This window comes from Panicum virgatum, chromosome 5K (genome assembly GCF_016808335.1).
Source record: "Panicum virgatum strain AP13 chromosome 5K, P.virgatum_v5, whole genome shotgun sequence".
NCBI lineage: Eukaryota > Viridiplantae > Streptophyta > Magnoliopsida > Poales > Poaceae > Panicum > Panicum virgatum.
In genome coordinates, this window is record NC_053140.1 from 24,374,639 (window position 1) to 24,384,703 (window position 10,065).

The window sequence follows — 10,065 nt, forward strand, 5'->3', positions numbered from 1 at the left end:
CCATTCGTTGCTGATCAATGTTGTCAACTCTTGAATCGTCTCCCGAAGAAAATTCTTCTCTAATGGATCCGTAGGAGTGACAGGACTTGGTGGTCGCTTCTGGCAGAAGTATCTTGAGGTGTTGCCGAAATCTTCAAAGACATCCGGCTTGATACTTCGGAGAAACTCTAGAGGTGAAGAGTCTTCCTCCTCCGATGTTTCGGATTTATGTTCAGGGGCGGTTTCATAGATCGAATCTACTGATGGGCTTTTAGAGGGTTCTGATTCGATTTCTGAAGGCTCTGCTTGACGCATCTCGGGCTCTGTGGGAACTGGCTCGTGGTTACAAACGAAAGAGGTTCTGTCCAAGATTTTGTTGAGGACTTCCCTACTTTCGGCTGGGGTAAGATGAGCGAAAGATCCTCCAGAGGTAAGATCGAGATGGTGTGCAGACTCCTTGTCAAGACCAACATAAAAATGCTGGACCAATAAATGCTCGGGTAATGACAAGTCTGGGCCTGATTTTACCAATAAGGTAAATCTAGCCCAAGCTACACCGATTGATTCCTTATCATTCTGACGGAAAGTTAAAATTTCTGTTCGTAAGGCACATATTCGTGAAAGCGAGAAGAATGCAGAACATAATCTGTCCCGAAGTTCAATCCAACTTCCATTCACACAGCCTACGACACGAATGTACCATTGCTTCGCTTCTCCCGAAAGGGAAAAGGGAAACAATTTCCATTTAAGAGTTTCGTGTGTCATGCCCGAGATTTTCTTACATGAACACACTTGCTCGAACTCGCGCAGATGATGGTAGGAATTTTCACAATCCCTTCCTGAGAAGGAATTTTCCTAAACAAAGGCTATGTAGCCTGAGTCGAGTTCATAGCTAGTAGAAAAAATTGGGTCAGCAGAGAATGTTGGCTCATAGAACTCGCTCTTGGGTGAAGAGAGCTGTAAAAGGGATAGCTGCTCCATGGGTAGCGGGGGTTGAGATAGAATCAAGGAAAAAGAAAAAAGAGGATACGAGGATGACTGAGTCCATAGATAATGTAGCTACCGTTCCCCGGCAATGGCGCCAGAAAGCTTGTTGGTACTTTGTAACGTCACGAATAAAATCCGCAAGCGCACGGATACCGTTGTAGCTTTCACTCAAGAGTATTCCAGGGTATCATATCCATTGAGAAACATGAGTACGCTATCTACGGGTTCAGGCTCATCCAAGAACACACACGCCGGTGTGGAGAAGACAGAAGAGAGGACTTTCTATATCTAGAATCTATGCCTAGAAGAAGAGATCACGTCAATGTTATACTTCGAGCTAAAGGTATCAACCGGCTTATACAAGCCGATAGCTCCTAAATAATGCTCTATCCAATATCCGAACGTGGAGGATTACTAAAAGACTCAAATAGGGCTGTCACCACCTGCCGGCTACCTCTACAAACCGTGGGACTATTAGACAACTGAGTGGTATAGTCCAGCCTAGACACCACGTATACGCCTTTCCCTACTAACCTTAGCCCTGGCAAAGACTACCCTTTTCTATCTGGGGTCTTAAGCTAAGATCAAATGCTACTCGCTAGCACAACTAATATAAGGCAGAGATGATAACTTGCGATCTAAACTCTAATTCCAAATAAACAAACAAATAAAGTCTCGAACACTTACAACTGAATAAGCATCCGTCAAGGTACAAGCGGAGAAGAGTGCCGACAAATCCGGCAATTCCCCCGACTCCTCCTCACTCTCCTCCTCTTCTTCTACACCTCCTAGTCTACCTAAGCATCTAGGATGAAGGCCTCAACCTCCAAGGGAGAAGGGTGAGTTGAGAGGGTGAGATGTGTGTTGTGTGTGTGTCCATTCCTCTACCCCCCCTTTTGTATTAATAGGAGGGAGCCATGGGGTGCAGCAGCTGGAACCAACCTCCTCATCCAATGCCAAGCCTCCACGTGTCTGACTTGAGGCGGCGGGGCCCACGGGTAGGTCGGCCGGCCTCCCAGTAGGCCCACCGACCTTGCATTTTGGCCTGTGGGTCGCTTCCTGGGCCCACTTGTCAATGGCATGGGGTTTATCTTTTATCATGTCGGTTTCTTGCTCTGGTGGGCCCTATACTCCATATTCTGACATGTGTGGCGTCCTGATTTGCCGGAACATCGTGTCTTGGATTAAACCGCACCACTATGCTGCAAAATTAGCTCAAAATCACCTACACACATTCTAGAACATCATCTGTGGAATTTGTTAGTAAATAAACGTATCCTAGCATTTATTCCACATTTTGGTTCCTTTTTGTGCAAGAGTTGACGGTCAGAATTGGTCATTAGTGACCGTCAACAAGCACCTCCTATGCAGACCGGTCAGGCCAGTGGCATGAACCGGTCAGACTGGTTATGGCCGGAGCAGACCGGCGATGGACCAACGAACACTCACCCAGGAAGGATCCGTCGGGGCAAGCGCACACAGGGTTGTTCTAGGGTCGGTAGGCAACCTAGAACGCCCTCAATTGATATAGAGACGAAGGAGGAATAGAAAATAGTAGATTGGAAAAGCTAGGGCAAAAAAAATAAAAAGCTAAAAGATGTATTTTTGATCGATTGGATACCCTCAATAGGCTATGGTCCTTTATAATTATAGGGTGGAGGTCTTGCCCCACAAAGAATCCTTTTACAGATCTAAATCTATGGATTTTTTAATTACACTCGGACTCCATGTAAACCTAGACTGGACCGGTCTAACCGGTTGGAACCACCTGTCTGACCGGTCGGCCATTGGTCCGGACTCTCCGGGTATATGCTCGGATTCTCCGATCAACTGTTCGGACATCCGATCGTCATTCCGGAAACTCCGAGTATCTGTCCGAATACTCCGGCCACATGTTCGGACATCCGGTCACCATCTCGGAGGCTCTGGGTATATACCCGAATACTCCGGCCATGTATGCTGGACCTTGCCAAACTGGCTATAGTACCCAAACTGCTTAGACCGTTGTTGACGCTCACTAACGACCATTTCTAAGCGTCAACTTGATCAAAAAATCATGAAGGTTTGCATTTCTTACACGCATCTTTTTCCAAATAAACCCCTAAACCACACTTCACCTTTAGAAATATGCAAGATGTGTTTTTGAGCTAATATGCAGGTTGCAAGCACACTTTGGCTCGACATAAAATCACAGAAAATATCATAGCACCGATTCAGGCTCAAAAAACTAAGTGTCTCCCAAGAACCGAAGCAAATCCAGTTAAGACAAGATGTGCCACAACTTTTTGACAAGAGGAGGCCCAGACAAGCCCAACCCCCAGCAACTGAGGGCAGTTGGTGCCTTGGGAGGGCTGGCCGACCGGCCGGCCCATGGGCCCCACTGCCTTCAGCCAGCTACATGGAGGTGTGTCATTGGCTCCCAATGGCGGTTCACCAAGGTAGAGCTGCTGCACGGCCGTGGCTCCCTCCTATAAATATAAGGGAGTGGGTAGAGAATGGAACACACACACCCCACACCTCTCCTCACTTACCTCAAGGCATTCTTGCTTAGTCTATAGGCTTAGTGGAGTTTAGGAGAATTCTAGGAGTCATCGAGTCCCCGGAGTTGCTCGGGAGTTCTGGTATGGGTTCATCTCTAGTTCTCTCTTGTAATATTCGGTCGTTTGTAATAGAATTAGACTATGGTTACCGATATCTGCTTGAAGTATGTTCTGAGTTATCAGATATATGCTTCGTGATCTGGTTGTGTTATCATTCGATGCTTGCATGCATGATCGCCCAATGCATGCGATGGTTAACATATTGGCCTTAGAACTCTGTCAACTATTCTAGTATTCATATATTTGCTCTAGTATGATGTCTGTCCATCCGGAGGGCGGGGGGCTCCGTGCGGGATGCTAGAGTATCGCTTACTAATGTAGATGTAGTGTCTAGACTAGATAAGTGTTGCTGGATGTCACCCTTTCCCACGGATTGAGAGGTAGCCATCAGGTGGTGACAGCCCTGTTCGAGCCCTAGTAACCCTCCACGTTCTGATTGGGGGGGTAGGAGGTACATAAAGCTGCCTAGGTGAACGGGCTTCTCCCGTCAGGTAGAGAAGCGGACTCCCTGTTGTATTAGTTTAATCTTTGACAATCTATCCATAAGATGGCATAGATATAGCTAGCCTAGCACATCTGACTCGAGCTCTAACTTCTGCCTTTCTCCCGGCCTATAGCATCTTTTACTTATTTATCTATGAGGGTGGTTTGTGTGTGTGTCACACTACCTCCTACCATGTTATCTATCTTACCCCTGTTTATGCAATTGAATATCCAATCTAGATTAGTTCATTAACTAGCCTATGTACTTCCATTCGCCGTCTTCCCTGCAGAAATATAAATGACACCCCGGTATACTCCCGGGTAAAATGCTACAACGGTATTCTATGCGCTTGCGGATTTATTTGTGGGTCATGAAATACCTGCCACCCCCTTGGCGTCTGCGGGCGTTATCGCTGTCATACAGTGGTAACGTTGGTAGGCGCCAACAAGCATTTTTGGCGCCGTTGCCAGAGGAGGCATAGAAAGAAGTTACATAGGCAAAAGTTATGAACGAAAATCAAAATTGGTATTCGCTTTATAAACAGGCTAACTTAGCTTTGTTTTATGTCTTTTGTTGATATGAAAACAGGGTAGTGTATGGCCAGTTTCGAATTGCCGCAAAATTTCACGCCTAATCCAGAGTCATTTTTGAGAAGAGTTCGTCCTCGTGTCGTACCTCCTCAGATCTCACTCTCGGCGGCCGAACCAGTCATCCAAGCACTGTCAGCTTCTCAAACTATGGCCCAGAAGACACTCCGTGATTACTCCGCTCCGTCTGCTAACCAGGTTCCCACCGGACCTGAGGTTAACACCGGGGGAGAGAATTTCAAGATCAAGACGGGTCTCATCACGATGGTGCAGGCCAGACCTTTCTGTGGTAAGGCCAATGAGGATGCCAGTGCTCATCTCCAGCAGTTCTCCAGAACTTTTGTTATCAAGGGAGTATCTCAGGATGCGATCCAGCTCATTCTGTTAATGTTCTCTCTTCTGGGGAGAGCGAAGCAGTGGTTCTATGCTAACAAGACCGCTGTGGACACGTAGGACAAATGTTCCAAGGCGTTCCTCGCAAAGTTTTTCCCGACAGGCAAGACCAATGCCCTTCGTGGAAGGATTTCGAGCTTCTAGCAGGCATCAAATGGGTCAATTCCTGAAGCTTGAGAGAGACTTCAGGAGTACATCCTTGCGTGTCCGCACCATGGGATGGACAATTGGCTTATTCTTCAGAACTTCTACAACGGGTTGACTCAATCTTCCCGTGATCATGTGAATGCCGCTGTGGGTGAAGCTTTCTTCTCGCTGACCATTGAACGAGCTACAGCTTTGATCGAGAAGATGGTGTCCAACCAAGGTTGGAGCAATGATCGTCTCCAACCACATCAGTGAGGCATGCACTCTGTCAAGGAGACCGACATGCTTGCTATGAAAATTGATCTCCTCCTAAAGAAATTTGTGGATTATTCCCAAGATAAGACTCAGATGCAGACATTACAAGCCTTGGAAGCTCACATGACGTGCGAGGTCTGTGGGAATGTTGGACATTCGGGCAATAATTACCCAGACACTCAAGAAGAAGCCATGTGTCTCAATGGTAACAACAACGGGTTTCATCCACAAGGAGGTCAGGGTTGGAATCAACCATGCCCATATTATCAAGGAGGTAACGGGAATTCAAATTCTTTCAATCCTAACCAACCTACCTTGAGGGATCTTGTCTACGGCCAAGCAAAAATCAATAAGTCCCTTCAGAAGAAGTTGGCCGCTAACGACAAATCCATGGAGAGCATCCATGCTAAGATGGACGGCTTCTCCACCGCCATTAAGAACCAGCTGAGTTTCAACAAGATGCTTGAAACTCAATTGGTTCAGCTAGCCGCTGCTACCCTTGCTGCTAAATTAGGGAAGATTCCGGGGCAACCCGAATCTACTGTATAGAGCGTCAACACCATGACTACTAAGTAGGAAAAGCCACCTAGCAGAACACCCTTCACCAGCTATGTAGAGAAACTCACACGACCAAGAAGGAGCGCGTGGGGCGAACTAGTAGCTACGATACGAGAGGATCCCAGAACCCCAGTGATCAGTTGCTCGATTTTCGATTGCGACTTCGATCATGCTCTGTGCGGCCTTGGAGCAAGTGTCAACATCATGCCCAAGGTAACATTCGAAAAGCTCAGCTATCCGGCACTTTCCCCTACCACTATGTATGTACAGCTGGCAGACTCTACCATGAGGTATCCCGAGGGAGTCATGGAGAACCTCTTGGTGAAAGTCAGGAACACCTTCATACTCGCGGACTTCGTGGTTCTTGATATGGAGGGAGATCTTGGGATTCCGCTCATACTTGGGCGACCATTCTTGAGAGATGCAAATGCCAGAATTGATGTCGGGTCAGGGAAAGTCAGCCTTCGCATCATGGGAAAAACCATGAAATTCAAATTTCAGAACAAGATGGAATTGTTTCTAATTCATGAAGATAGCGAGAAGCAAGGGTTATGAGCTGAGCTTGGTTGGGAAAATTGGGATATTCATCACTCACCTGCCGAGCCTGCCTGGGAAGATTGAGAGATTCATGATCCCCTGACTGAGCCAGTAGAAGATGACCAGAAGATCCCTGATTTCATCACTAACACCATCTGGGAAGATCTGGAGATTGTCTACCCTACAACCGAGGATCCTACTCCTGTGCCCTCTATGCCACCAAAGAAGACCAAGAAGGTATGGTGCAAGAAGAAGAAGACATCATCACCCACTACTACTTCTCCGGGTACGGATGAAACGACCTCGACCTAATCAGGTATGGAGAAAGGTCCTACTTTTCGGACCATAAATCAAGAGCTAGCTTGGGGGAGGTCCCCTCCCCTAAGTTAACTGTATTCCTTTAATTGTTTTTTGAATAAATTTGATAAAAACTTCCAAAACAAAATAAATATTTACCGCTTTATTTCCCTTTTATCACACACGGTAAGAATGTTTAAACTTTTCGTGAAAGTTGAAAGGATGAGTTTTGCTTTGTTCTGCTTTGCCTGATGTGTCTAGTTTTTGGCTAAAGAGTTCTCTTAAGTTTAAGTCCATGGGCTATGTAAACGCTTTGCCATGAACCTAAAAGTTTTGTGGGTTGCATATGCTTGATTCAAGTCTAAGTTGTTGTGAGTATAGATATGGTAAATAAAGTCGTGCAACTTTGTTCTAGTGATGCTTGAAATCTGGAGTTTTTGTTTTCGAAAAGTTCAAAAAGGCAAGTTCCTCAGTGATAAGCAAGTCCAACCAGAGCCATATGTCATACACCATGATAAACCTTATACATATGCTGCTTGTCATTCTGTTGTGTTTAGTCAAATTTTGTGACCCTAGTGAGAATCTCTTCATGCTTTCTCGATCATAAGCACGTACACGTCCACATCCATGTGCTACATTCCTACACTGGGAATTAGCTTCACCATCATCCACCAATAAATACTCCATGTTTTGGCAAACTCTCTCTTAGAACATTCCTAAAATAAAATACATTGTTAGATTATAGTTGCCCAAAAACAAAATAAAGAGAAAAGATAGCATGTCGAAGAAGCATGACCCAAAAAAAAACGAGAGAAAGAAAAGGGATAGCCAAGCCTGAAAAAAATAATATATATATCAAGGGATGATACAAGAGAGAGTGAACCAACGCTTTAAGGAGTAAGCCATACCCACTATCCATCCATCCATCCATCCACACACTTGCACCTTTTGATCGAGATTGCATGACTTGTTTCTCCATGGATCCGCTCTTTGACCTTACAATATATGGAATGCAAGTATGCCCTGTTCTTACCCTATCTTGAGCTCCACAAAAGCTTTATCCATAGTAGGGAAGACCGAAGGCAGTTACTGCCCTGGTGAGGACAATAAAAATTGAGTGCTTCGAGAGAATCATTTTGGGAACCTGGCCACGTTTTCGAAAATTTTCAAAATTATCTCCAGATGGATTGTGGACCTACGAGCAACTAAGCATTGCTTTGCAAACCATTCTAAATCTCAACAGCTCAAGACAAGGGGATAGCTAAAAAGCCCCAAGGATGAGTAAGGAACTAGAGCAACGGTACGAGAGCCAACACATTTAAGCTTATAGATGAACACCTTTGCTATAGACTATGACATGACAGTTAAGTAAGAGTCAAAGTGATTTTCTAATCAACAACCTGATTTGTCCTGCTTTGCTCGAGACGAGCAAAGGACAGCTTGGGGGATCTTGTTGATGCTCACTAACAACCATTTCTAAGCATCAACTTGATCAGAAAATCATGAAGGTTTGTATTTCTTACACGCATCTTTATCCAAATAAACCCCTAAACCACACTTCACCTTTAGAAATATGTAAGATGTGTTTTTGAGATAATATGCAGGTTGCAAGCACACTTTGGCCCGACATAAAATCACAGAAAATATTAGAGCACCGATTCAGGATCAAACAACCAAGTGTAGCACAAGAACCGAAGTAAATCAGTTTCAAAAAAAGAACCGAAGTAAATCCAGTTAAGACAATCCGTGCCACAACTTTTGGACAAGAGGAGGCCCAGACAAGCCCAAATCCCAGCAGCTGGGGGCGGTTGGCACCCTGGGAGGGCCGGCCGACCACCCTGGTCGGCCGGCCAGCCCATGGGCCCCACCGCCTTCAGCCAGCTACATGGAGGCGTGTCATTGGCTCTCAATGGCGGTTCACTTAGGTAGAGCTGCTGCATGACCATGGCTCCCTCCTATAAATATAAGGGAGGGGTAGAGAATGGAACACACACCACACCTCTCCTCACTTATCTCAAGGCATTCTTGCTTAGTCTATAGGCTTAGTGGAGTTTAGGAGAAGCCTAGGAGTAATCGAGTCCCTGGAGTTGCTCTGGAGTTCTGGTATGGGTTCATCTCTAGTTCTCTCTTGTAATATTCAGTCGTTTGTAATAGAATTAAACTATGGTTACCGATATCTTCTTGAAGTATGTTCTGAGTTATCGGATATATGCTTCGTGATCTGGTTGCATTATCATTCATGCTTGCATTGCATGATCGCCCTGTGCTTGCGATGGTTAATATATTGGCCTTAGAACTCTGTCAACTGTTCCAGTATTTGTATGTTTTCTCTAGTGTGATGTCTATCCATCTGGAGGGTGGAGGCTCCGCGCGGGATGCAAGAGTATCGCTTACTAATGTAGACGTGGTGTCTAGACTAGATAAGTGTTGCTGGATGTCACCCTTTCCCACGGATTGAGAGGTAGCCGGCAGGTGGTGACTGTAGGAAATATGCCCTAGAGGCAATCATAGAGATGATCACATTTCCTTGTATTCATGATTAATAAAGTGTTCATTGAATATCCATAAAAGGCACCTTGTATTAATTAACGATTATGTGAATTGTTTGTGAAACTCTTTACTTGTATGGTTATGCTAAAGATGTTCCTATTCGGAGTTCACGCAAGGACACACATGAATATTAGACTAGCACATGTATTAGTTGATGACTATGTTTCACAGGTCATGGACATGGAGATGTCAAACTAATAATGTGAACTCATATAGGACATGAGTCTGAACTGACTCAACACAAGAGTTGGTGATTTCTCATTACACAATATGTACGTTGTGTCCTTAAACCTGAGATTATCGCATGTACTCAAGCTGTGAACTGACTTACTTAGGAGCCATCAAACACTACTCCGTAACTGGGTAGTTACAAAGGTGATTTTCGGGTTTGCCAAGAAGCATGCTGTGAGACATGGTCAGTTGAGAAGGGATTTGCCCCTCTCTATCTGAGAGAGATATCTCTGGCCCCTCGAGTGAGTCAGATCAAGAAGTGTATGGCCATGCTGAGGTTAAGTGTTAACCAAGGATCTGAATCACGGTATCGAGAAAGAGAGGTCCGTTAGAGCAAGACCAAATATCGTGAGGCAAAAGGAACAACATGTATATGACATTGTGATGGCTCGTTTGATATGATCTTTGCGTGCGTATAGGAGTTGACATGTCTTGCTAGAGGCTGCTGTCTAATATTTGG

The 10,065-nt window shown here is 45.2% G+C and overlaps 1 non-coding gene across 1 annotated transcript; it reads right to left on the reverse strand.

Annotated features, from left to right (window-relative positions):
- Positions 1-5,144: 5,144 nt before the first annotated feature.
- Positions 5,145-5,251, reverse strand: LOC120710964. The gene has a single exon (XR_005690130.1). It is a non-coding gene; the product is annotated as a small nucleolar RNA R71 (small nucleolar RNA).
- Positions 5,252-10,065: the final 4,814 nt, after the last annotated feature.